The sequence below is a fragment of the Prionailurus bengalensis genome, chromosome B1 (genome assembly GCF_016509475.1).
Source record: "Prionailurus bengalensis isolate Pbe53 chromosome B1, Fcat_Pben_1.1_paternal_pri, whole genome shotgun sequence".
In the NCBI taxonomy this organism is placed as follows: domain Eukaryota; kingdom Metazoa; phylum Chordata; class Mammalia; order Carnivora; family Felidae; genus Prionailurus; species Prionailurus bengalensis.
In genome coordinates, this window is record NC_057344.1 from 204,857,278 (window position 1) to 204,883,264 (window position 25,987).

The following is a 25,987-nucleotide window of genomic DNA, read 5'->3' on the forward strand; positions in this document are numbered from 1 at the left end:
TCAGCAATAAAATGATCAAATTGTAGCTCAGTTCAAAAGAAATCTTAAAAATATTATTGCATGAAAAAAGCCATATACCAAAGACTGTAGGTAGTTTACTTCCATTTATGCAATATTCAAAAACAGGCAAAACTATACTGTTTAGGTATGTATGCTTAGTGGTTACCTACAAAGGGAAAGAAAGGGAACTGTAACCAACCTTTAGTGGGCTTTTAGAGTCACCAGAATGTTCTATTTATCTGACTGGTACTCATACCAGGGGTCAAATTCAAATAATTTACAGAGCTATACATTCATTTTATGCTCTTTTACAGCATTTAACAATAAAAAAAGTTTTGAAAAAAAGAAATAAATGTTTGACAAAAGAACAAGGTAATTCAGTTGGTGAGGAAGAGGCTTCTCAGTAAATGATACACAACTGGAAATCCATAGGAAAACACCTCCAACCTTACCTAACACCACTGTAAAAATTAATGTGAAATGAATAACAGACCTATACATAAAAGCTAAATTATAGGGGCACTGGCTGGCTCAGCCAGTGGAGCGTGCGACTCTTGATCTCAGGGTCATGAGTTCAAGTCTCTCCTTGGGTACAGAGATTACTTAAAAATAAAATCTTCAAAAACATAAAAAGCTAAAATTATAAAACTTTAATATGAAAACAAAGTAAAAAAATCTTCCCAACCTTAGAGTAGACAAAAGATTTCAACCTTGGAGTAGACAGATTTCTTAGGATCCTGAAAAGCACTAATGATAAAAGGAAAAAAATGATGAACTGGACTTCATCAAGCTTTATAAAACTTCTTTCCGTTCCTCAAGACAGAGGAAGGTTGCTTCTGGCTTCTGCCCCAGGATGGACTGCTCCCACACTTAACAATGAAAACCAACTAATTTCAAGTCCATGACTTTTTTTGAAGCTACCACGGAACTGAGGTCACAGAGCAAATTGGCCCAAACTCCGAGTGCCTTCAAGGAAAGAGCATACACACTCACCTGAGGTGGATGCAATGTGGCACTGATAAGAAGACTGTTATGAACAGATGACAAATTGTGAAGACTGCAAACTGTCAGGACAACTCCTGGGGTCACAGAAATTGGGGAAGTCTGTATCCCTTTGCAACCTGCCTACGAAACCCACGGGATGGTCACTGAAAAGACGTGAAAGAGCCCTAAGAGGCACTGATGGCAGTACAGAACTGGGCAGGGGAGCAGCAGCCAAGTGGGAGGGGCAAGAAATTTCACCCAGGTCCTTCCCTTCCATCTCCACTAAGGAGCAAAAGCCTTAATCTGTACAGGGGAGGGCTGTGGTGAACACTCATTACAACTTGGGGAAGGGAATGAGGCGGGGGGTGGCATTTACTCCTGGAGAAGGGGCAGGATTGCACAATGAGCCCATAACCTGAGCCAAGGAAGAAGGGACAGAAGAACCAAGAGGGCCACTCCCCAAGACTCAGGGTTGCCATACATGCCTAACGTGGAGTCTTACTCAGAATAATGAAGACAGCACCACACTACCACCAAACATGATTAAATAAAAAAGCTTCAAATAACAGCCAACTGAAGACTACTACTAGGATGGACGGAGAGGAATAAGGGTGTGCAAAGATACACTTTGTGAAGTATTACAAATAGGGAAGACTTAAAACTCAGAATTACAGAGTTCTGGTAACCCACCTTCACACTAAACATAAGCCATTGCTACAGAACTTTGACAGCTGTGGTGCACTGACAATAACCAAAGCAACAATAAATCCTAAACCTAGGTCTACTTTTAATGAGAGTAATACAAACTACAGCACTAAAGACCGAGTAGAAAGAAAGCTGTGTCCATTTCCAGGCATAAAAATGATTTACTTCAGTTTCTACTGTCCTATACAGTATGTCTGTCTTTGAAAAACAATTATAAAGCATATAAAAGGCATGGGGAAAAAACAACCCACACTCCCAAGAGACAGAGCAATCATCAAAACAAGATTCAGACATGAAGCAGGTGTTGGAACTATCTAACAGGGAATTTGAAATAACTATATATAATTAATATATTAAAGACTATTAACAGAAAAAGTGGACAACATCAGAAAGGTAGTTTCAGCAGGGAAATGAACACTACAGAATCAGTGAGCTTGACGACAGATCAACTCACCCAAACTAAAACACAAAAAGAAAAGGTGGGGGGGTGGGGGGAACAAACAAGAAGTGTGACACAATAGGAAACATTCTCATTTATAGGTAATCAGAATCCTAGCAAGAGGTGAACAGAGCAGAAGAAATTACAGTTGAGAACTTTCCAAAATTAATGACACGCCAAACCACAGATCTAAGAAGCACAGAGAATATCAATTAGGCTAAAAAAAAAAACAAAACAAACAAAAAAAAAAAAAACAAAAAAAAAAAAAACAAAAAAAAACCTGCCTCATTATATCACTTCCAAAATGCTACAAACGAAAAAGAGAAAATCTTGAAGGCAGCCAGAGATAAGAGACATTAGACACAGAAGAACAAAAACAAGGTTCCTGGCCGGGGTTCCTGGCCGGGGGGGTGGGGGGTGGGGGGTGGGGGGTGGGGGGTGGGGTGGGGGGGTGGATGGGGACATGAAACCCAGAAGACGGTGATTTTTTTTTTTTTAAGAGTACTGAAAGGGAAAAGCAACAACCACCACCTATTAAGTCAAAATTCTATACCCAGCAAAGATATCTTTCTAAAAATAATGGAGAAAGATTTTCTCAGAAACAAATACTGAAGAAAATTCGTTACCAGGAGACTTAACCTACAAGAAATGTACGATATTTCAGGCAGAAAGAATCTGAGTAATACTGAAACTTGGATCTACAAAAAGAAATGAAGAGCCCTAAAAACATAATGCAAGTAAAAGAAAAATCAGTCTTTTCTGTTTTTTCAAGAATTGCACTAAAAGATAACTTGCAAAAGCAAAAATAGTGAGTACTGTGTTAATAGCACATATAAATGCAAAATAAATAACATCAGAGAATTGGGAATATACTATGTAAAGGCCCTTTGGCAGGCAGACCTTAGAGAGACTGTGGGTTCAACTCCAGACCACTGCAAACAGAGCCACTCAAATGAATTTCTTTTTCCCAGTACACTAGTATGCTGTAGCTTATTAGTGTGCAATAGCAGAAAAATTATGTACATATTTGAACTTTGTATCTTGTTTTAAAATTACTATAAATACAGTATCTATTAAAAATGCTAACCATCATCCGAGCTTTCAGCGAGCTGCAACCTTTTTGCTGCTGGAGGGTCTTGCCTTGACGCAGACTGCTGCTGACTGATCAGGGTCCTGGTTGCTGAAGGTTGGGGTGTCTGTGGCAGTTTCTCAAAACAAGAGAATGAATTTGCCGCCTCTTCCTTTCCCAAATGATTTCTCTGTGGCACGTGATGCTGTCTGACAGCATTCTACCCACAGTACAACTTCTTTCAAAATTGGAGTCAGTCCCTTCAAACCCTGCCGCTCTTTATGAACTACGTTTATGCCATAGTCTAAATCCTTGTTGTCATTCCAACCATCTTCACGGCATCTTCACCAGGAGCAGAGTCCATCTCAAGAAACCACTTTCTTTGCTCCTCCGTAGGAAGCGCTCCTCATCCGTTCAAGTTTGATCCTGAGATCGCAGCCATTCAGCCCCTGATCGTAGTCCTCTTGCTGTTTCCACCCCATCTGCAGTGACTTCTCCACGGAGTCTTGAACCCCTCAAAGTCTTCCATGAGGGCTGGAACCCACTTCTCCCAAACTCCTGTTAATATTGATATTTTGACCTCTTCCCATGAGCCACGGGAAGAAACATTTTCGTAAGGACATCCAGAATGGTGAATCGTTTCCAGAAGATTTTCAATTTACGCTGCATCAGAAGAGTCACCATTTATGGCGTCTACGGCCTTATATTTTTTAAGGTATGTGTTTCTTAAATAGTAAGACTAAAAAGTCAAAATTAGAAATTACTCCTTGCTCCACGGGCTGCAGAATGGATGTTGTATCAGCAGGCATGAAAACAACATTCATCTTGCTTTACATCACCAGAGCTCTTGGGTGACTGGGCACAATGCCAATGAGCAGTATTATTTTGAGAGGAATCTTTTTTTCTGAACTGTAGGTATGAACAGTCGGCTTCAGATATTTGGTAAGCCATGTTGTAAACAGATATGCTGTCATCCAGGCTTTGTTGTTCCATCTGTAGAGCGCAGGCAGAGTAGAATTCAGCACGGTTCTTCAGGGCCCTAGGATTTTCCCAACGGTAAATGAGCACTGGCTCCAACTTCAAGTCACCAGCTACATTAGCCCCTAACAAGAGAATCTGCTTGTCCCTTGAAACTTTGAAGTCAGGCACTGACTTCTCCTCTCTAGCGATGACAGTCCCAGTCTTCTTCCCAAATGAGGCTGTTTTCGTCTACACTGAGAATCCATTGTTCAGTGTGGCCTCCTTCATGAATTACCCTAGCTAGACCTTCCGGAGAACTTGCTGCAGCTTCTCCATCAGCACTTGCTGCCTCACTTGGCACTTTTGTGTCATGGAGACGGCGTCTTTCTTAAATCTCATGAACCAACCTCTGCAAGCTTCAGATTTTTCTTCTGCAGCTTCCTCTCCTCCCCCAGCCCTCACGGAATTGAAGAGAGTCAGGGCCTTGCTCTGGAAGAGGCTTTGGTGTCAGAGAGTATTGCAGCTGTTTTGATCTTCCTTCCAGACCACTGAAATTTTCTCCCTACCGACAGTTAGGCCATTTCCCTTTCTTATCGTTCATGTGCTCACTGGAGTAGCACTCATTTCCTTTAGGAACTCTTCCTTGGCATTTGCAACTTGGCTGTTTGGTACAAGAGGCCTACCTTTCAGCCTATCTTGGCTTTAGACATCCCTCCCTCACTCAGCTTCATCATGTCTAGCTTTAGATTTCAAGTGAGAGATGCGTGACCTTTCCTTTCACTTGAACCCTCAGAGGCCACTGTGGGGTTGGTTGTTAGTTGGCCTAATTTCAGTACTGCTGTGTCTCAGGGAGTGGAGAGGCCTGAGGAAAGCGAGGGTTGTGGGATGGTGACTGACATTCTACAGAGCAGCTAGAATACACACATTTATCAATTAAGTCCACGGTCTTAATGGACACAGTTCATGGTGCCCCCAAAACAAGTACAACAGTAACATCAAAGATCACTGATCAGACATCACCATAACAAACATAATAATGAGGAAAAACTCTGAAATATTGCGAGAATTACTAACCTAAGACAGAGACACAAAGGGAGTAAATGCTTTTGGAAAAACGGCACCAATAAAAAACCTTCAATTTGTAAAAAACACAGTATCTGTGGAGCACGATATAAAACCAGGATGCCTGTACTACGCTGTGAAGCAATATAATATCATTTGAAGGTACACTTTGCACGAATTTAAAATGTACACTGTAGGGGCGCCTGGGGGGCTCAGGCGGTTAAGCATCCCACTTCAGCTCAGGTCATGATCTCACAGTTCATGGGTTCGAGCCCCGCGTTGGGCCTGTGCTGACAGCTCAGAGGCTGGAGCCTGCTTCGGATTCCCTCTCGCTCTGCTCCTCCCCCACTCATGCTATGTCTCTTTCTCAAAAATAAACTTAAAAAAATTTTTTTTCTTTAAACGCACACTGTAAAGCCAGGACCAGACCTGGTGGGGGCTGGCAACGTGGAGCCGCTACACCAGCAAACGCACAAGCAGGTCCCTAAGGCCCAGTCTCACATGGGACTGAGATGACAGACAAACAGTCTCTGCATTTAGTAGAAAACAAAATCTAAGCAAACACAGACCAGATATTCAGCCATCTAGAACTTCTAGGGATTATGTCCAGCAAAGAGCCCCCTAACCAAAGAAAGAACCCCACGCTTCACACGGACATGTTAAAGTAGCACACCCAGTACCTGTAGACTGCTCTCAGAAACTTCCAGCACCAGCGGTACACAAGGGCGCAGCAGAAGAGACAAGACAGCAAGAGGAGCTTCTGGGTGCCACCTCCACCACTAATGACTCGACACCACCACCCTAATGCATGACTCACTGTGGTCTGACTCTTCCCTCCAGAAAATTCACCATGGCATGGATGGCCTCAGTGGAGTCGGACACAGTATTCTGGAAGGACTGAGGGCCCAGAGACTGACCTTGAAGGGGACTCAGAAGATCCCGGACACTGCCAACATGCTGGGCTTATCCAACAGTGATGTGGCTTTCCAGGACAGGGCTGTGTGATCCGTGGGGCGTCGCTCACCCGAGTGGTCATGTTCCTCGGGGAGCAGTACTGGAGTGAGCCAGCCACGCCCACTGGCTGAAGGACCTGCCCACTGTGTGAGTGTGGGTGCGTGAAAGAGAAAGGGGAGCCCAAAGGAGGGCCTACTGAAACCCATGGCCGTCTTAACCGTGACGATCACTTGGAAGTAACTGTGATCTGTAGCCTAGTGGGAATTTCAAATCTGCTTTCTGTGACACCTTGGTAGAGAAGCTAGTGTGACCAAGATGCATGGTGCTTTGGAAATGAAAGAAGTACATGTTCTCTCTGAAAATAAACAAATTCAAAACATTAAAATGTACACCGTAAGCCCAAAGGCAGCAGGTATAAAATATTTTAAGAGGTATGAATAGTAAGTCAACAGAAGAGATGAAACGGAATCATAAAACATGCTAAATAAAACCGAGAAGAGGCAGAAAAGAGGGGGGAAAGAAAACAAAAAATGAATGAACAGAAAACATAGCCAGCAAGATGGGAGGTTTTAGTCAAACCCTATCAAGAATCATCAATGGCTGCCTGGGGCCAGAGGAGAGGGGGTGGACTGGCAGAGGGCTTGAGGGAAGGAACTGGGTGGGGTGATGGACATTTCCTAGGGGTTTTTTTGTTTTTGTTTTTTTAAGTTTGTCCATTTTGAGAGAGAGAAAGAGTACAAGCAGAGGAGAGGCAGGGAGGAAGGGAGGGAGGGAGGGAAAGAGAATCCCAAGCAGGCTCTGCTCTGTCAGCCTGGAGCCCAACGCAGGGCTCGAACTCATGAACCGTGAGATCATGACCTAAGCCAAAACCAAGAGTTGGAGACTTAACCGACTGAGCCACCCAGGTACCCCAGAAATTTCCTAAGTATGGTAAACATTAATCCATACTCAGAAAACTGTATGTTTAAAATGGGTGTAGGGGCGCCTGGGTGGCGCAGTCGGTTAAGCGTCCGACTTCAGCCAGGTCACGATCTCGTGGTCTGTGAGTTCGAGCCCCGCGTCGGGCTCTGGGCTGATGGCTCAGAGCCTGGAGCCTGTTTCCAATTCTGTCTCCCTCTCTCTCCGCCCCTCCCCCATTCATGCTCTGTCTCTCTCTGTCCCAAAAATAAATGTTGAAAAAAAAAAATTTTTTTTTTTTAAATAAATAAATAAAATGGGTGTATCCTAGGGTGGCTCAGTCGGTCAAGTTTCTTACTCTTGGTTTCAGCTTAGGTCACGGTCTTGCAGCTCGTGGGTTCAAGCCCTACATCAAGCTCTGCACTGACAGTGCAGAGCCTGCTTGGGATTTTCTCCCTGCTCCGCACCCCCCGCCCACCCCGTACCTTCTCTCTCTGAAAATAAATAAACTTGAAAAAAAATGGGTACATCCTACTGTGTGCAAATTATAACTCAATAAAGTTTATTTTTCAAAATAAAGATAAAAAGTTAAAGGAAAAACAACTCTACTGAAATAACTAAGAATGCCAAGTCGTGGCCGGACTGCCCAGTCTCACTTACTAGCATGTTGACATGGGCGTCACTCACCCTCTCTCTGTCCTCAAGCACCAGCCGCACGGGCCTGCCATGAGGAGGTAAGAAGTGCTTCAAGCCCCAGCTTGGCACGCAGTTAGAGACCGTCCAGTGCTGGCTAGCATTATGATTAATAAAGAATGACCCACACTTTTGCCTAGGACCACATATGGTGGCACTTTGAGGGAGAAGACACCGTCTCTGCCCTAGTCGAATGTCATCTGACTAAAGACTCAAAGACTGAGGGGCACCTGGGTGGCTCGCTTGGTTAGGCGTCCGACTCTTGGTTTCGGCTCAAGTCGTGATCTCACGGTTTGTGGGATCGAGCCCCATATTGGGCTCAGCACTGCTGGTATAAAGCCTGTTTGGGATTTTTCTCTCTCTCCCCCTCCCACGTTCTCTCTTTCAAAATAAATAAATAAACTTAGGGGGAAAAAACATATTACCAGAAATAAATTGACAGAAACAAACCTCATAGTTAGAAAATAATCCATTTCTCCTACATGCCTACTTCTATATGGTTCAGTCAGTATTTACGGAAGACCTACAAGATGCTGGAGACAGATCCAAAGACCACATACATTCTCTGGCTCTTGAGAAAATGCCACAGGAGTGAGCTGTTCCAACATAATGAAAGAAAGAGCATTAATATAAAAAGATGTGCATGTTACTACAAAAGCCCCAAGGAGAGGAAATGACTCACGCCAGGCTACAAAGCCAAGAGCCAAGTGCCAGGCATTATGCGAAACGCCATACATGCACTTCTTCCTATGACTCTTACAATGACTCCAAAGTAGGCACTATTGTCTCATTTTAAAGCTGTGACGCCTAAGGAACAGAACCATCAGGAAACCTCATCTAACATCACAGAGCTAGGATTCAAATCCAGGCAGTCTGAATCCCACACCTGCACTCCCAAGACGACAGTGGACTGCTTCTCGATCTGCCTGGGAGGGGTCAGGGAAAGCTCCTCCTCCCATCAGCCACCTGGAAAGTGCGTCTTGTCTCGGGAGGGAGCGGGAGCGCACTGGGACTCCTGCATCATCTTCCCATTCAAAGCTGACTCATCCCCTCCCCCCCCCCCCCTTCTAGGCTGGGTGGCTAGTCCCGCCTTCCTTCCTGCTCCCGCAGCACTTCTCAACCACATGCACTCACCTCTCTCCCGAGAAACTGACCATGGGCTCCGTGAGACCAGAGACTTTGTCCCAATCACGTTCTTTCCACTAACACCTTCCATAACATCACTCCTAGGGCAGGCAGCGTTCACTGAATGAACAAGCAGAAGACTCTCCAGCGGTTTTCAGAGTGACAGACAGGAAAGGCTGACTGCCTGACAGGGGAGCTGAGCTGCCCGTCGGGGTAACTTGGGCCAGAAGATCCTGGAATCACATGCACGATACGCAGAATCAAGTTCCTTCACCGCCACTTTAGAAACTACACCTACAGCCTCTCAGGGACTCCCCTAAGACCAACGGTCAGGGAAGAAAATGCGGAGTCTGTTTACAGTTGGTTTAAGTGATGTGTTGGCACCAGCCAGCGGATGGCTGCAACATGACACTACACTCAGACTCGGTCCTGAAGGCCCAGTGGCAGGAAAATCCAAACCAGCAGGCACAGGTCTGAGAAGCATGGTCGGATGGACCCTTTGCCAGGAAGGAAAAATGGCCAGAGATGCAGATCCACACCAATTCACTGACGGAAGCTACTGTCTGGCAGGACGGTCAGGAATTTGGAGAGAACAAGAAGCGATAACTGGTGGCAAAGGGCTCTAGAGAAGGGGTGCGAGGACGGACCCAGCAGCAAGGGTCTCTGTGTCCTGTGTGAATATGCTCAGCAAGGACACGCCCTGCAAACGCAGCTGTCAAAGCTCAGTGGACAAGATGAGCAGCACCACACGTGTCTCTGAGCTTCTTTCCCTGACACTTACTCTAATACACTCACGACAGCAAGGGTGGGAGTGATGAATCTGCTCAGTGACCTACACTTCCGCCAAGAACGATCCGGGTTCTCCAATGCCAGGTATCTGCAGGGCACAGCTTGTCTGGTATTCGGCATTTCGTGCCTTCTCTAGCAGTGGACTCACTCAGCAAGCAACAACATAGCTGGGAGCCCCAGAGAGGCCGGACTTGTGCCCCAGCCTCAGTTACTGGCTTCCTCCAACCTCTCCTCAGCCCCCATGCCTCTGCACAGGTGAGGGGTCCTGCAGGGCTGGCTATCTAGTGAGCCTACTACCCAACCTTGTCCCACATAGTGGCCTGGAGCAGCCCTGGCCCACGTGATACACAGAAATGTCTGAGCGCCTGAATAACAGGGCTACCGCTCCAGCAATCGGCTCTGGCCGTGCTTCCCAGACTCCTGCACACTTGCCCATCTTGCCATCTTGGCTCACCTGAACCCTAGAGGTCTGTTTCCCGTGGCCCTCCCAACACAGACATGACGCATCCCAGGCAGCCTGCCTGCAGGGGTGCCCTGACTGCCATGCATGCCCACCCACTAGCCTCAGCTTGCGTGCACCCCAGACAGATCCTGCTTGCCCAGTGACTGTGGACTAGCTCTGGCCCAGGCAACCCAGCTGCAACCACATGTGCTCCAACAAGGTATGAACCCCAGCTTTGGGGTGTGGCCCCCTTCGAAATGTGTCCTTCCATGGGGGTACTATCCCTCAGCCCTTGAGTATACTTTAGAGTTTCCTTTCCAGTTTACAGTTACTCTAGCGGAGCTTACTAATTTCTTAATATATTAAATTTCCCTTGTTTAAATTACTATATGGTTTAAAAAAATACAAAATAAAATAAAATAAAATAATAAATTAACTGTATGGTTTGTTTCCTGATTGGACCTAGACTGATACACCCAGTTCTCCCGTGTCACCATTATAGACTTACTGTACAACTTTACACTGTTATGACCCATGGTCATGGGATTCACTCATCTTGTCACATACCCCATCACCCAAAACACCTGGCTGGGGAGAATGATGAAATGGCCTACTGGGGACTCACCACATTAAATGGGAGACCTTTGGGGTTAGAGAGCCATCCCATAAGACGCAGCTGTACATATTCTGTCTGCACAGATGCCCAAGACAGACATGGTGCTGCTTCTCCAGGAGAGAAGGGCCCAAGTGCAAGTAGCATCTTTCACTGGCACCTAACAACCAATCCGGAAAACTTTTCCTTCCCACCCCTGCAACTTTAGGTTAGAACTCTTAGTAGCCAAGAGTTGAAAACCTGTACCAGGTGATAATAGTTTCAGTATATAAGAAGTTAGCCTGGCCATCTGGACTCATACCTCTGAACCAACAAGTTCAACACAAATGTTGACTAGATATTGTGATGGTCAAAGACAAAGAGACACATGAGACAGGTGCAGAATCCCAAAAAGAATGTCTTCAAAAAATATGTACCTCTCCATTAAACTTCCTTCTAAAACTTCCTTCTGACACACCCTGCAAGAACAGCAACACTACGGGCATCTGGGGGGCTCAGTCAGTCGACCATCCAACTTCTGATTTTGGCTCATGTCACGATCTTGTGGTTCATGAATTACAGCACAGAGCCTGCTTTGGATCCTCTGTCCCCCTCTCTCTGCCCCTCCCCAGCTCTCTCTCTCTTGCTCTCTCTCAAAAAAAAAAAAAAAAATGTTGTTTATTTTTTAAAGTAACACTGAATCCTGTGGCTCCTTAGAAAACATACACTTAAAATATACACTTAAAATACTGTACAACTGTGGTTGAAAATACTCACTGTTTGTCCTTAGGCAAGTCATTAATCCTCCAAGCCTCAGTTTCCTTATTTGCAAAGGGAAGATTAAAAAAATCCACTCAGAGGGCTGCTACAGAATCAAGTGAGATATGACAAGTGAAGTGCTTAACAGAGTCTAGGACTCTGGGGTAAGTAACCCAGAGTAACCATTAATGGTTAAAGGTAACAGTAACCATTAAGTCAAAACGGCAGCTATTTATTACCATAAAAATGACAGACTGTTTTAAATGGGCAAAATAAAGCAGGCAAATGCAAATAAAATAAATGCATGGGTAGCAATTTAAAGTCAGAAAAACATAAGTGGGGCGCCTGGCTGGCTCAGTCAGTGGAGCATGTGACTCCTGATCTTGGGGTTACGAGTTCAAGCTGCACATTAGGTGAAGAGATTACTTAAAAATAAAATTTTAAAGAAAAGATAAACATTATAAGTAACAAGGTTACTCTGTTAATGGGAAATATACTTTTAATAAAGATGTGAAACTCACAACTCAACATAAAAATAAACATGTTAATATATATAAAATGCAAAGCCAGTAAAGTCTCCAGGTAAAAATTAACAGATGTCACCAATAGTCAAACAGGCCACCTATCAATCTGTAACAAACCAAACAGACAAAAACATAAATGACAAATTTAAATAAGGCATAATTGTTGGATTTATGTCAAGATTTAAACTCCACTGAATACTTCTTGCGTGAAACTCCATGAAACACTTGCACAGTTGATCAAATAGGCTACCAAAAAGCAAACAGAAACCTACACTCCAACAGACACAAGTTATACAGGCCATATTCACTTAAAAACAAAAAACAGGAGTGCCTGGGTGGCTCAGTCGGTTGAGCGTCCGACTTCGGCTCAGGTCATGATCTCGCAGTCTGTGAGTTCGAGCCCTGCGTCGGGCTCTGTGCTGACAGCTCAGAGCCTGGAGCCTGCTTCGGATTCTGTGTCTCCCTCTCTGTCTGACCCTCCCCCATTCATGCTCTGTCTCTCTCTGTCTCAAAAATAAATAAACATTAAAAAAAAAAAATTTAGGGGCGCCTGGGTGGCTCGGTCGGTTAAGCATCCGACTTCAGCTCAGGTCACGATCCCGCGGTCCGTGAGTTCGAGCCCCGCGTCGCGCTCTGGGCTGACAGCTCAGAGCCTGGAGCCTGCTTCCGATTCTGTGTCTCCCTCTCTCTCTCTGCCCCTCCCCCGTTCATGCTCTGTCTCTGTCTCAAAAATAAATAAACGTTAAAAAAATTTTTAAAAAAAATTTAAAAACAAAAAACAAATGGAATGTAAGATTTATAAAAGCTGAAACCACATATTTCAAAGTCCAATTCACTTCAATATTCAAAGCTCTCTCCCAAGTACTTTAATGAAGACATAAATTTGTAATTACAGTCCCACCAATATTTAATACTAGAGGACAGGGATTACCAGTAAATTCCCAGTACTTACCATAGTAACTTGAACATAATATGCACTAACTGAATGTCTGCTGAGTAAAGACTGAGAAAAACACGAAACTGAGAACACTATGTATCAAAACTTTAGGTGTCTGGCCAAAGCTGTACTTAAAGTTAAGTTCATAGCTGTAACGACTAGTATTATTTCAAAGGAAGAGAAAAGTAAATATTTGGCTATTAGAAATCAATTCAGAAAGCCACCTTCCCCAAAATAGGAACAATCATTATTACGAAAAGTTAATGACTTAGAAAATTGTTAACAACAGGAACTAGTTAAAACGTGGTAAATGTCTCTGAATTGTATGCTTAAAAATGGTTTAAATGGCACATTTTATGATATACATGTTTTAGCACAATTTTGAAAAAACAGATTTTTTTTTTTTTTTTTTTGAAAAGGGCAAATTTAAGTGGGATGGATACTGGGAAAAAAACAAACAAACAAACAAACAAAAACAGATTAAAAAAGAACTGACCTACAAAGTTTAATGGGTGGTTACCCTTTAAGAAACAGAATATTCCCTAACACTAACAATGTGCATAGTTTACAGGACTAAAGATTCAATCCTCTAATACCAGAAACATCTTAGAATCATGAAAAGCACATGGTAACAATTAGCATTCATGGGGTCCTGCTAAAATTCTCACTCTCATCTACCTCAAACCACTCACACATACCCCCAAGCCATGCTTTTAAATTAATTCCTACCACCATTCCACTATATATGGATGTCCTCAAGTCACTTTATTTTCTACAAAAGACTCCTGACGTTCTCAAGGACATGAGGTCACGTGAGGACTTTCCAGGATACCAGCTATCACAAATCACTAAGACATTTAAGTGACCTCATCAGACCTTTAAGAAACATGTAAAATTAAAACAAATTCTGCCTGTAAGTATACATTGCATTGTGGACATTAGTGTATTGACCTCAGAAGGCAGTCAGGAAAACCACAACACAGAGAAAAGAAATGATGGGGGGGGAGGGGGGGGAGGGGACACAGCCAGCAGCTAAGTGATTTCCACACAAAACTAGGAGCTTCAAAATTCCCCCTTTTCAAATTCATGCCTTCACAAAATTGACATTAGAATGGTAACAATTATGGGAATGCAAACTGATGCAGCCACTCTGGAAAGCAGTATGGAGGTTCCTCAAAAAACTAAAAACAGAACTACCCTACGACCCAGCAAGTGCACTACTAGGCATTTATCCAAGGGATACAGGTGTGCCGTTTCGAAGGGACACATGCACCCCCATGTTTATAGCAGCACTATCAACAACAGCCAAAGTATGGAAAGAGCCCAAATGTCCATCGACGGATGAATGGATAAAGAAAATGTGGTGTATATATATACAACGGAGTATTACTCGGTGATCAAAAAGAATGAAATCTTGCCGTTTGCAACTACGTGGATGGAACTGGAGGGTATTATGCTAGTGAAATTAGTCAGAGAAAGACAAAAATCATATGGCTTCACTCATGAGGACTTTAAGAGACAAAACAGATGAACATAAGGAAAGGGAAACAAAACTAATAAAAAACAGGGAGGGGGACAAAACGGAAGAGGCTCATAAATATGGAGAACAAACTGAGGGTTACTGGAGGGGTTGAGGGAGGGGGGATGGGCTAAATGGGGAAGGGGCACTAAGGAATCTACTCCTGAAGTCATTGTTTCACTACATACTAATTTGGATGTAAATTTAAAAAAATAAAATAAAACAAACAAAAACTTAGTGAAATATCCTCAAATACAAATCTGTAATTCAACCTGTGTAATAGTATTGATTTCAAATACTGAAATAAAATATTAAAAAGTAAAAAAAAAAAATTAAAAATATAATTGATAGTCAGGGAAAAGAGAATATTTATTAACTATTATAATAACCCCTACAAAACACATTTCTTGAATATAGTATTTTAACCTTTTGATCTCGATTTTATTTTCAGAATTTTGTGTTTCTACATGAACACAATAAATTGGTTGTTTTCACTGAAAAAAAGTTAGTAACGGTTGTATCATCTTACTCTCCCATGAACACAGTACAGTTGACCCTTGAACAAGAGCTTGAACTGTGCAGGTCCACTTATACAGAGATTTTCTCTAATAAATACAGTACAGTAATGTAAAAAAAAAAAAAAGAATGGTAACAGATACATAAAAAAATAATGAATATGTGAAATAAATATTGCATGGACTCCAAAATATTCTCAAAATTCTGCGGATTTTAGTCTTCATGTCAATTAAAAACCTGAGGTAATACAACTTTGAGATCAACACCTGCACAAAGTCCAATAAAACCCACGAGACCACATCAAATCCTCAAAAATGCTGTATGGAAATTACTGTCTAAACCACAAAGACTGGTCAGAGAATCAGCACATAGCACCTTCGGTGGCCTTATTACGCCTGTCACAGTACCTCCCCAGCCCCTTATATCCAAAAGGGCAGGTGCTGCTTGGCCCTGGCCCCTTGCTCCTCCTGGCTGTGCAGCTGGCCTTGAACAAGTCCTTAGCTTTCCTGTGCCTGTTTCCTCAACATAAACTGGGGACCAGAGCACCTGTGCTTCAAGTCACTGTAAAGACAGAAAGGAGACACACACAGGGACGGACGGCACAACAGTGCCTGACGTGGAAAGTGCCGTGTAAGTGCCAGCCGACGCGGACACATGTAATTATCAGCTTGATAACTGTGCCACTAAGTGGCAGGACCACTCAGTGATTACTGCTTACGCGGCAAAGCAACGCCGCAAGAACCATAGGAACTAATCCCTGATCTCTCTTCTACTACAGTTTTGCCCTGCTGCTATTCGTATCTCACTGCTGCCCAACTCACCTAAAACATAAGCCTCCTAAGAACAGAAACCACTCCACGGGACACTTCCCGGCAACCTGACCGTGCCAGACAACACACGGCAAGACTCGTGGATGTTCTTCCAGTGTCACAACCCCAGTATCAAGCACGTATTCAAAGACCTCAATAACCGTTTGCTCAATGAATGAATCCGCGTTCTCTCAACGATCTCGACTTCAAGTCCAAGGCCCTGACACCCCTGGCTGAGTCTGGCCCTAGTCACCACACCTTGCTTGGGACACAGTGCCACTGACCAGATTCTGCTCACTCGCTGGGCATCAACCCTGACTCCTTTCACTTGGGGAAACACTCCGAGCCCCCCCCACACACAGACGAGGCGCTGTCCCTGCTCCCTCCCTCTCCCCTGGATGGGGGGTCAACACTCTCCCTAACCCAGGGCCTGGGGCCAGGAGCAAGTCCAGTATTTGGAAGGGAGTCAGTCAGAGGAGTGTGAACCAGCAGACAGAGGGGGAGGACGTTAGGCCTCCTTTCCCAGAGGAGGGTCATGAACCCAAAAGGGTGGGAACCTTTTATTCTTTTTTTTTTTTTTTTAATTTTTTTTTTTCAACGTTTATTTATTTTTGGGACAGAGAGAGACAGAGCATGAACGGGCGAGGGGCAGAGAGAGAGGGAGACACAGAATCGGAAACAGGCTCCAGGCTCTGAGCCATCAGCCCAGAGCCCGACGCGGGGCTCGAACTCACGGACCGCGAGATCGCGACCTGGCTGAAGTCGGACGCTTAACCGACTGCGCCACCCAGGCGCCCCGGAACCTTTTATTCTAAGTAAGTTTTTATTTCATTCAGCTTTTCAACACTTCCAACAGGACAGAGACCTACTACCTGTACCCAAATAATTCTTTGGTAACCAGAATTAATTGATAAATAAATGTTGCTTCTGGTTTTCATTTTCATTTTTTAATTAATGCCAAATGATTAATTCATGTAATAAAAAAAGCTAAGCATGTAATATTTATTGAAAACTCCTCTGTTCAAAGTCTATTTCAGGCAGTTAGATGTAAGCATTAATAATGCAAGAGGGGTCACAGCTTCTGAGTGTTACAGAACCTCGAGGGCTCATTCCTGGCCTCTCCTCACCGATGCCTTCCCTCCACCAGCCGCATCCACACCATCAAGACACACTCAACCCTCAGGAGTTGGTCTGGGGCTCAGATGCCTATGGTGCAGAGGGCTGCAAAGACGGTGGAGCAGGAGGACCCTACGCTCACCTTGTTCCACAGATACAATTAAATGACACTCACATCAGCGTAAATAACCCAGAACACCATCCGAAGCCTGGCAGAACAAACCCCACAACTAGAGGTAGAGAAGAGGCCACAGCAGAGAAGGTAGGAAGGGCAAAGACCCAGCTTGGGAGCAAAACAGACCATCGTTCGCGGCGGGAAGGGAGCCGCCGGCACAGAGAAGGGCAAAAATCAGATGTTGATGGTACAACTGCCTAATCCACATCTGCCTTGGTCGTCTCAAGGCCAGGGGGCTCAGCATGTCCAAAACCAAATGTACACGGTGGCAGCAGTGAACCAGAGAACCCGGGAGTCATCCAACGCAAAGAAACCAGAAGGAGAGCGGACCCAGCAAGTTTAGTGTGGGGGACAGCCTGCCTGGGCGCAGAACACCCGTGTTCCTGATAAGACACCTGCGCCCATCCCATACGCAGAAATCAAGGGGGTGCACCCCAGCCCCCCGCCAAATGCCCACCCCACGCCTGACACCAGGCCTCTAACTGGTCTTCCTGCTTCAGTCTTTGCCCCTTACACCCACCTAAGTCACAGTACATCACTCTTCTGCTCGACACCCTCCCATGTTCCCACAGATTAAAACCAGTGTCAGAGTGCCAGACAAGGCCCTCCAGGTCTGTCCAGAGCCTGACAATCCAGCACTCAGCAGACACTCGTGGGGACAGATGGACAAACGTGACACACGCACCAACAGATGATCTGACGCGGAGCTGCGTGAAGAAGCGAGAACAAGACCTGTGCCTCACACCACCTGGAAATAAGCAAATACACGCAATCTCTGAAAAGAGAGATTCAAGAGATTCATGCCTGTCCACATAAGCAAACCTATCAGACTAGAGCAGATTAAGAAGTGGGGGCGGGGGGAGCAAGGAGCATAAAGTGAAGCAGGCAAATAGGGGAGAAGGCAAAAGGACACTGACACCTATTTGATGCTGGGCATGTGCTGTGAATCAAGGAGTAGGAGGTCCTACGCTGAGGCGACCCACACAGCGTGAGACCTGTCCCCAGGCCAAGCCCTTCCGGGGTATTTCCTATTCCGGGGGGAAATGGTGCCTGAAGTCAGACTCCTAAGAACCTGCTTTGACCTTCCCACATTCAACCCACCTCACTCTCCCAGGTGTCTCAGATGTGGGCCAAACCATGGCCCTCACTGCAGCGGGGGATGTCTGCTCTGCTTTTCAAAGCCCTTACCTGTCTCTATCTGCCCTTAATCAAAAGACCCACACTCTGGCCCCAGCCCTCAAGGTCGCACCAGGGCACTTCCCACTGCTCCTCCTCCAGGCCCCTGACCCCAGTTCCCCAGCAGGGCAAGGCGTGGCACAGGCTTCCCTACTGCCTGGCCTGCTGACAGCTCCCACCCACAAGTTAGCAGCCAGGCCTACTAGCCTGCAACCTTTAATCTTACCTAAATCTCTCATTTTACAAATCAGAGGAGGACAAGAGACTCTCCGGGTCACACAGTGAATTCCTGGCAAGGCTGGAAAAATGCCCAGGTCCCCAGTCCAGCCTTTGCTGTGAGGCCACATTCTTGGACAATCTGGTTTCCTTTAGGCACCGTGAAGGACTTCATTTAGGGGGAAAGGGGATTAAAAAGAAAGCTTGAAATGTTACTTTGAGCTTACCTTTTAGTTGAAATTCAGTCTTTATAATCGGTTTTGACATCCTGAGCAAAATTTAGAAAGTGATAAATAAAAAGTTCTGGTCTAGGATTTCACTGTGTACATACATCGGTCAAAACTCTCTCCTCCCAAGACATCTTTAAATAAAATTAACTTTTCTATCTCAGGGAGGGAAGCCCCTCCCTTCCAAACTCCTAGTTTTTTACACAGAACGAAACAGAAGTTTAGCACTGTTCTAACAGGTGTTAGCACCGTTCTAACAGGTGTGTGTCCCCAAGCTTGTCTGCAAGGTGGCTCTCACCAGGGAGTGTCCTCACAGTCTCCCCCTGCTTAGCAGCCCAGGCCCTGCCCTCTCCTGCATGCCTACAGAGGGGTGGGAGGTAAGGAGGAGAGGCAGCCCACCCCAGCGTGCCCAGGGACCCAAGATGACACCTAGCATGAAAACATGCCCTAGTCCACTTTTGAGAAATGGGAATCAAAATACAAAGCGACATCAGCCAGAAATCACTAGAGGCTGCGAAAAGGAAGGACTCAGGCCACACTGCAGGCAGAATCACCAAAGAGCAGGACCCAGAGACAAGGCGGGCCCCCGCCAGAAGACAGGCTCGGCAAAGCCAGCTCACATCCAGAAGCAGCGATGGTACAGGCAGGGTGCCACAGCTGCCCACGTATGGCAGTGCTCGAAGTTAAACCGGGCGGCCTTCTGTTTCCTGCCGTTGTTTCCTGCCATCTGAAAAACCCTGAATACAACAGAGAGCAGGACGGGGCGGGGAGGGGCAGGAGGCAGGGGGACGAGGCACTGGTGTGGTCCCTTGGAAAGCTCCACTTGGATCTAGGAGACTGATCAGATGCAGCCCAGTTGAGTGGGAGATTTGGCTGGAACGAAAGCTCCCAGCCCAGGGAAGGAGGACTAAAATCAAGCCAGGGCCCCTCTGGCCAAGCTCTGCTCTAGGAAGGAGCCCTCCAAGTCCCGTGCCCATGGGGTGCTTGGCATACCTTCCTCCAAACTGCACGCTGCCTTACATCCAAACCTGGGAAGGCTTGTTTCCTGTGTCATCAGGGGACTTCAATAATGAAGGGGAGAAAAGATTTCAAGTATTCCAGTCAAGAGAGGTGTCACACACCAGAGACTGTGCCATGACCCCTGCAAGGAGGAGCAAACAGATGAGACCGAGAGCCGTACGATTCTTACGCAGTTCAGGGAATGCTTAGGACACGTTTAAAGCATAGGGAAATAACTAAAATACATGGAGGAAAACCATGGAGGTTTGGCTTAGAGCACATCATCCAAACTCTTAAGTAGGATATTCAGAGTTGCCTCTTTGGCTCAGGATTACTCTCTGAACTTAAAATGACCAAGTTTGCAACGGCTGACGCAACGTACTGCTTTCTTGCAAATGGAAGACCTGAACACAACGGATTCAACCCTGCAGGTAGAAACCCAAGAAAGATGATGTGTCCACGAAGCACAGATTCAAACTAGCCCCTAGAATGAGCACATGGCAACTGCAGACTCCACTCACTACTGCTGAAGTGGACGAGTGCTGGGCTATTTAGAAGTCAGTCACAATTTCAGAAGCCATGCTCGAAGTGTCTGTTACTTAACATGAGCTGTGAAAACCTCCAGATACAAGTGACTTATCCAGCGTCTGCCCCTAAGAATACAGCTCCACTTTCAAGAGCATCTGAAGGAGATGAAATCAAATTCTGTTCACCATGTTCACATGACACTATGCCAGTCCTACAATTCTAAGGATGAACATGTGAATAGGACCATCCAGAAATCTGTGACTTTGTGACCAGATTCTAGATAAAGATTTCAGCCCAAATGATTATGAAAGCATCTTTTACTTTACTGGAATTAGCTAAAATTACAAAGGAGAGTCACAGGACCTTGACGCCTGCTGTTTCCTTTGTCTACAACACTCTTATCCATATGTCCACATAGCTCTGCTCCCTCATTGCCTTTTTGTGTCTCTGCTCGGTAGGCCTTCCCGGATCCCCCCACTTAACCCTGGAAGCATCATGCCCACACGCCTGCTTCATCGCTCACCATCCTACCACTTCATTAATTTACTGTCTCTTCCCATGAAAAGGGACAGGGAGACCTTTGTGAGCTCTGTTCCCTGATGTGTCCTCAGTGCCAAGAACAACTCCTGACATAATAGATGCTCTAAATACATGATGAAGGAAGACACATCTCAGGTTTGCCTGGAGTCTTCCTCACAGCTCTCAAGAGCATTTCAAGATGTGGAGCACCTGGGTGGCTCAGGTCGTGATCTCACGGTTCGCGGGTTCGAGCCCCACGTGGGGCTCTGTGCTGACAGCTCGGAACCTGGAGCCTGCTTCGGATTCTGTCTCCCTCTCTCTGCCCCTCCCCCACTCATGCTCTGTCTCTCTCTCACTCTCTCTCAAAAATAGATAAATATTTTTTAAAGAAGAGTATTTCAGGATATTAGACACGAGAACTCTTCACTATTAAAAGCGACAAACGGGGTGTCTGGGTGGCTCAGTCGGTTAAGCGTCCAACTTTGGCTAGGGTCATGATCTCACGGTTGGTGAATTCCAGCCCTGTGTCAGGCTCTGTACTGACAGCCTAGAGCCTGGAGCCTGTTTCGGATTCTGTGTCTCCCTCTCTCTCTTGCTCTCTCTCTCTGCTTCTCCCTTGCTCATGCTGTCTGTCTCTGTCTCTGTCTCTCTCTCTCAAAAATACAATAAACTTTAAAAAAAGGTTTTTTAAAAATAAAAAAACTGACAAATAGCACACTAAGCTCATTAAACAGTTTAAATATGACTGAATAAACCCACTTTGAACTGCTTTCATATTACTGCTAAATAAAATTCAGTTTTTAGAAAGTTACAGTCCACCCCTGTTAGCAACAAAATTTCTATTACAATTTCTCAGCCCCACACGAGTTTCTTTCTGATCAGTTGGCTCTTTACAAGAGGCTGCATGAGTAAGCCCCCCAGTGTTTCAATAAGTAACTGGTCAATACTGAAACAAACTGTTCAAGCCCCAGAGTGATCTAAAGACTTAACCCTACCCAATCATGAGTTTCCAGGCCACAAGAAAGGAAAGACAATGTTATCTTCCACACTCCAGAATCAATTAAAATCTGGAATCGACTTTGTACACAAGAAAACGTATCCAGCCAGTCACCTCCTAAGACTGAAGTCCCAATTCCCCAAATAATCATCCCTCCTTTTGCATAGTAATGCCCCTCTTATTTTTCCTTACACTGTGGTAACTATACCTGGTAACAGCATTCACACCTTGCTGTGGGAAATACTGGCCTAGAATGCTTCACTAAGCCTTTTAATTTAGTATGTTTGAAAATCTGGACTAAGTTAGCTAGACTCTGTCTAAATTCACGTGGTAGAAAACTTCTACATAACAAGTGTTATAGTGAAGTTTTTAAACAACTTAAAAAAAATTCTAATTCTACATCTCATTTGAGTCATTCAACAAACACTTATTACCTTTGAACAAGGCACTATGCTTTAAAAATCTTTCTTCATTCAATAAACTTCTAATCTAGTAAAAGGCCATAAATGCATAGGTAAATGCAAGTGTGTTCAGTGTCATTCAAGGTAATTGCTTTAGTCGGGAGAGAATCAGGGCAAGCTGAATGGAGAAGGCAGAAACAAGCCTGGAATAACAAAGAAGAGTCGGCTCCTCAGGAGGCAGAACCAGAAGGAAGGAAAGGGGAGCAGGAAAAGAAAAAGGATGTGGGAGAAAAAGCTTTCCTGAAGAGCAGAGATAGGGAGCCCAGGTCCGGATGTAATGAATGAGAAAATACAAGGCAAAGGGAGAAAGGTGGAGAGGACCCAGCTGCAGAGAGGTCCTCCTTGCCCACCAGAAGGTGGACTCCTCCAGAAGGACTCAAGGTTAGGCAGACCGGAGTGCACACGACCCCCACCCACATAACAGACTGTACATCCAGGCATGGCTCAAGGACATGACTTGGAGATCGTCCTGTATCTCTTACCAGTAACACAGCAGGCATTCAGATGCACTTGATGAATATAACTGACATACAATAAAAAATACACAAAACGAAAAAACAAATAAGATAAAAATGAAATCATTTTGGGGGCACCTGGGTGGCTCAGCTGGATTCAGCTCAGGTTATGATCTCAGGGTTCATGAGTTTGAACCCTGCAACAGGCTTCCTGCTGTCAGCACAGAGCCCGCTTCATATCCACTGGTCCCCACCTCCTCAAAAATAAACATTTTTTTTTAAACGAAATCCTTGGGGGGGCGCCTGGGTGGCACAGTCGGTTAAGCGTCCGACTTCAGCCAGGTCACGATCTCGCGGTCTGTGGGTTCAAGCCCCGCGTCAGGCTCTGGGCTGATGGCTCAGAGCCTGGAGCCTGCTTCCGATTCTGTGTCTCCCTCTCTCTGCCCCTCCCCCATTCATGCTCTGTCTCTCTCTGTCTCAAAAAATAAATAAACGTTAAGAAAAAAAATTTTTTTAAATAAATAAAATAAAATGAAATCCTTTTTGCATACTTATTAACAAACCTGAAGAACTTTTTTATATCACAAAGAATCGTGAAAAGAAAATTTAAGGAAGCCAGTGTGACTGAATGTACTTTATTATTTTTCAAAATCTTGGTATAATATACTTCGTGTTAAAACCAGATCTTTGGAGCACTATAAATTCAATTATTTAGAAAGCTGGTTTTACCAGCAGTCTTTACTGAAAAAGGTCCCTCTCCCTTAAATACACACGGATCTAAATGGAAGAAATACTATATATCATTTGCACTTACTAAATCATGCTCATCAATTTTCAATCCCGTCAATCAATTGCACAAAGATTTTTGCTGAAATTCAGCTAGTCAAATTTTTTAAATGTTTGTTTATTTTTGAGAGAGTGAGCGCAGGCGGGGGAGGGGCAGAGAGAGAAGGGGACAGAGGATCCGAAGCGGGCTCCACGGGCTCTGCACTGACAACAGAGAACCTGATCTGGGGTTCAAACTCCCAAACCGCGAGATCATGACCTGAGCCAAAGTCAGACACTTAACTGACTTGAGTGAGCCACCCAGGCCCCCCTCAGCTGGTCAATGTTTATCTTCCTCACAGTTCTTTGTTTTTACAGTAATCAGGAGGCATATCACGTTTTTGTGTTTTTAAAAAGCTCAAAAATAAACTTTCCAAAAAGCTTCTATAGACAGCATAACAATTTCATCCCCAGTTTAAGTGTGCAGTAAGATGACTATTTATATTCTTAGCAACAAAACAAAACACAGTGGCGGCAACTCTAAACACCCATCTTCAAGATGCTCTCCACAGCAAGAGTTTCTTTCGAAAAGCAATTTTCCACTCATTGTTAAAATGTCACCTTTACCTTGAGGGGGCAGATTAACTTTATTTTCTCAAAAACTCTGAATTTGTTAGGTAGCTTTCTACTGAAAGCCCCTTATTGTTACAGAAAAGATCAGCAAATTTACAACGCTTGTCTTTGTGTAAAAGAAAAACACTCAATTCGCCTTCAGAATAAGCAGTGCTCTTAATTTTGCCACAAGACAACCAGCAAAGCTCATACTTACGCTCCATCTCATGACAAAACACTGTAAAGATTCACTCCTTCTGTAAAGGGCTCAGGCTGATCCCTTGTATGACTCTGGCTTCCATTTGTCGCTATAAGAACTTACTTATGCATCACGTGGTGAATAAAATTCACATGTGCTGTTCTTTCTGCCATCCCACCGTACCCAAAAATCTTTATTTTTTTTTTAAATAAATACAGTGGCTGCCCCATCGCCGGTTATACCTTATTTTTCCACAAACCCCTGTTAATTAAAGAAATCATTTCGGGGTTCCCGGCTGGCTCAGTTGATGGAGCATACGACTCTTGATCTCAGGGTTGTGAGTTCAAGCCCGACACTGCATGTAGAGATTACTTAAACAAAACTTTTTAAAAAATCACTTCAGGATACGTTTGCTCTAGGATACTCAGCGTCACACACACACCACAAAAGTCCTCAACCTGAATCTACAGAAAGCGTAACTTGAAACTGCACCAGGATTCTCGCAGACTCGCGTCACCGAGGCTTTTTAATCTCCAGGAAACTTTATTGCTGCCAGCACCACTCAGCTGGGTTCGTACCCAAAGAACTGACACCGAACATCACGTGGCATAGTTTTTAAAAATGTATTTTCTATTTCTTTGTCTCCCACATATGGTAACACACACATATACGTGCAGTCTGATTAAGTGGTCTCAGTTTACAAGGTCATGAGGGATGTTGTCTCGTAGGCGCACAGCCAGGTTACCTTGAAATTTTCTTTCTTTCTTTCTTTCTTTCTTTCTTTCTTTCTTTCTTTCTTTCTTTCTTTCTTTCTTTCTTTTCTTTCTTCCTTCCTTCCTTTCTTTCTTTTCTCTCTCCTTAGGGAGGGGACCCTATGACAAAACCTGTTTAGAAGCAGGTTTCAGCGCAAGTCTTGATCTCACAGTTCGTGAAATCGAACCCTGTGTTTGGGCTCCACACTGACAACACACAGCCTGCTTGGGATTCTCTCTCTTTCTGCCCCTCCCCTGTTTGCACACACTCTCTCTCTCTTAAAATAAACTTAAAAAAAAAAAAAAAAGCAGCATGTGTTTCCATCATCCCAGAGCAAACCCCCCATTATGTGTTCATCATAATTTATTCTAACAATTTAATTTTTCAAACCTTCTGCAATACTTTCTATGAATACTCTGAAAGTACTTGCTGACAAAGTAATGTATTTATTTTGGTGCCATCTTGTTTCCTCTGTACTATTTCAGCCTTCTTACCTCCCCACTCCCCGCTGCAGGAGAACAAACTTCCCCCAATGCTAGGTGGCTACTCCGTCTCTGAGTGCTAGGTGAGCACAGCACATGCCAAAGACTGGCCCGACCAACCCCACAGCTGAACGCTGTACTTTTTGTTCTGGAAGTCACTCTCGGGAGCCCAGCCCAGAGACCTGTTCCGTCTGTCGTTTCCGTAATGTTGTATCCTCCTAATTCTCCGTATTGCATGTCTGTCTGTGCAATTAGCCAGAGCTGCTGCTGCATCTGAACCTTTCAGAAATATAAACCCTCTGGAGCTCATCCTTAAGCTTAATGAAATTTTATAAAGTACCAGATCCAGTAATGCAGAACTTTAAACACTGCTACAAAATTTACAGCTGTTTGTCGCTTAGTTTGCAAACACTTTGCTGACTATAAAGGCTCGCTACTTTCCCTCTCTGACATTTCAAGGCAAGATAACCACTCTGGGTATGGCTCATCACTAATAAAACTGCACGTAACTCCACACTTCAAATCGTCTTTG

General features: G+C 44.6%; 1 protein-coding gene and 1 pseudogene across 2 annotated transcripts in view; one reads left to right on the forward strand and one right to left on the reverse strand.

Moving 5' to 3' along the window:
* FAM193A (family with sequence similarity 193 member A) overlaps nucleotides 1-25,987 on the reverse strand; it is a 167,394-nt gene that overhangs the window by 121,958 nt on the left and 19,449 nt on the right. The gene's annotated exons all lie outside the window — the stretch shown is intronic.
* Nucleotides 3,826-6,304, forward strand: LOC122469560 (annotated as a pseudogene).